The sequence below is a fragment of the Lactuca sativa genome, chromosome 4 (genome assembly GCF_002870075.4).
Source record: "Lactuca sativa cultivar Salinas chromosome 4, Lsat_Salinas_v11, whole genome shotgun sequence".
In the NCBI taxonomy this organism is placed as follows: domain Eukaryota; kingdom Viridiplantae; phylum Streptophyta; class Magnoliopsida; order Asterales; family Asteraceae; genus Lactuca; species Lactuca sativa.
Window position 1 is genome coordinate 15,147,381 of NC_056626.2, and position 3,287 is coordinate 15,150,667.

Sequence of the window (3,287 nt, forward strand, 5' to 3'; positions counted from 1 at the left end):
CAAATATGCCATGCATGAATGTAAAGATCGAAGCTTTACGTGACATTCGATCCTTGGGAGACTAGATCTAGAATTTAGAGTGGTAGATTTGCCTTAAAACGTCTGAATGAGAATACAGACTGAACAAAATCGTCGAGTCAATGAGCTGACTTGACGAGTCGGCTAGGGTTTTCCCCAAAGAGTCTGGACATGGGTAACTCGGCGAGTTGATGAGACAACTTGACGAGTTAAGTGGGATTTCCGCGATATTTCATAGGAAACAAAGGGACTCGACGAGTCACATAGATGCACTCGGCGAGTCGGATCAACATGGACTGTTGACTCGAGTGTTGACTTCTATTGACTTTAGGGTTTGATCAAGACAGGGATTATGGGGACCATGGAGGGGTAAAATGGTCTTTTAACCATTCCAAGAGTTAGAGAGAGAGAGAGAGAGAGAATAACCTTTGGTTTATTATAGTTGTGAATAGAGTATTAATTAGAGATAATTATCCTATGTGTTAGGCGGAGGCTAATTCGGAGATTTGTGTACGAGATTATTTGCTTGCTTGCTTACGAGGTGAGTCTTCTCACTATACTTACCTAGAGTGGTAACCTTTGTGTGACCGGAGGGTCTTATGTGCTTATATTGAGTATTATGGTATCCTGCATTATGTCTTTGTGATTTATGTTGTGTATTATTCTAAGCTTACTGAGTTAGGACCGGAGGGTCCATCCGAGTTGTGGGACCGGAGGGTTCCACTGAGACACATTGACCGGAGGGTCTTATCTGAGTATAGCCATGAGAGGCTAATGAGCTATGTGTGGTATTTTGGGGAACTCACTAAACTTCGTGCTTATCGTGCTATGTGATATGTGTTTCAGGTACTTTTCATGATATCGGGAAGGCACCGACTCGATTATACACACGAGAGAAAGAGTTATGTTCGGAGGATCCTGAATTTTTAATCAAACAATTATGGAGTTGCGTTTTGATGATTTGACACTTGGGATTTGGTGAAATGTGTTTATGAGAAGCTTTACTTAAGATTAAAGAGAGGGGTCGGGCGGGCAGTAAAGGATCATTTAGTATACAGCGAGCGAGCAACAAGCACCTACTCCTATCAAAATGAAAAGCAGCAAGATGAACTTGAATTGAAGAAGCGAGCCTCTATCAGAGAAAGGAAAGCTGTTGCGCGTTAGCGTATCCGTTTTCTTGCTCGTTAGCGCCCTTCCTTCAGCTGGCTTCGCCTTATCTATTCATCTCTTTTTTTCAAATGGAGATTTAGGGATCTCTCTTGTTCATAGATCTTGAAACCAGATCTCTCCCCGGAAGAACCAACACTTAAAGGGTGTAAGCAACGGAAGGTTCTCACCCTGTCCCCGACATTGTTCTCCGACGATGCCCCCGGGCGAAAGGGGACACCATTCTAAGTGATTTTTAAAATAAAAAATTTGTTTGAAAATTTACGGTGTTACAACTTGCATTTTCTAAATAGTAGGAAACTAGGACTAGCATAATTTGGCCCAATTCTACACCAAGGAATTTTTTCGATAAATAAAAAATCGGTTGAATTCATACCAGTTTTGTAAGGACTTGTTCTCATAAGCTTTTGTTTTCTCTACTACATATTATAATAATAATCCATGATTAGTTATATATCCACATATACAAAGAGCTAAAAAAGAATACAAAAAGCTAATAAGAAAGAAAATTACTACATCTTTTGGTGTCGTTGCCTCTGTGACTCTGTCACGTTTGAACCTATGTGCACCAAGATGTTTAAAAGCTCTGTATATAAAAAAATCAAAAAATCTTAAATATCTAAGAATCTACCGTTGAGTTTTCAAATACACTTTTCAATAATCTTAAATATCTAAGATTTTTAAGCTTAACATTTAATATACTTTTTCAGCAGCAGTCACTCAACATATGCAATTAGCAAACAACAAATAAATTATATGACAATTATAAAATAACAAATAGCAATTTGCTGTAACGTGCAATCATTTCGAAAACAAAAAAGATTGGCATATGAAAAAAAGTAAACCATTAGATAAAATTGATCACAATAATATAAGATGAACCTAATTATGTGTGATTAAATGATTTTTTTGTTAATTCATCCTCTTATATTTACTACGCGCACAAAAAAACTTGTAAAGTTTTTTCATTTAGAAAATCCAGCAAGGCCATTAAAATACAAATACGGTTTGAGCATTGAATACAAATACACGAATAGAATGACACAAAGGCAAATTCACAATTAGCTGAAAAGTTGAGAGTCTAATGAGAGGCTGAGACACGATAGGCACAACTTCTGAAGTAGAAATTCATCGTAGAGTAGCACGAATCGATTCCTAAACATAAAAGGAAACTTAAATTTGTAATAATGAGTATCTGATTAAAAAATCCATGAGATACAAAATGTGATTTACCATTGCAATGGTCGGTGATTGGGGCTGAAAAGTACACTCCATTTTGATGCTTCCTATGTCGTTGCTTAGGCCGGTCTTTAGTGCAGGAGGAGCAGCATGGCGGTGGGAAAGCAGAGTACGACGGATCTAGCGAGAAGAGTAGCGACTTGTAGTTTTGGTTGAGGAAATATATTGAATTAGGGTTGCGTTTTAGAGATAAAAGGTTTTAAAATATTTAGTGAGAATGTAAATTGAACGTGGCAGGAATCAAAAGTTAAACAGAGCGGGAATGAACTTTTGGCTGGACCGAGAATGAAATTTTAGAGGAGAGATATACAGTAGCGCAAAACACTAAGTACCACTAAAAACATAATTTAGTGGCATAAAAAATGTGTCACTAAAATTTTGTGCCACTAAATGTTATTATATTTGTAGTGATGTCAAGTTCTCCAAGTGTGAATTCTGGTTGCGCAAGGTGCAATTTTTGGGGCACATCGTCCACCAGAAGGGTATATTGGTCGACCCAACCAAGATCGAAGCTGTGATGCGATGAGAGGTTCCGAGGACCGCATCTGAGGTTCATATTTTCTTAGGTCTCGTAGGGTCCTACCAGAGATTTATCCATGATTTCTCCAAGATCGCAGTGCCTTTGACTCATTTGACAAAGAAGAATGTGACTTTTCGGTGGGAGCCTGGTCAGCAGTTGGCTTTTGAGACTCTGAGGCAGAAATTGTGTGAGGCACCGATTCTCGTGGTCCCTGAGGGTTTGGATGATTTCATGTTTTATTGTGATGCCTCTATTCTGGGTTTGGGAGCGGTTCTTATGAAGAGGGGCCATGTGATTGCTTACGCTTCGAGGAAGCTTAATCCCCATGAGGCGAACTACCCCA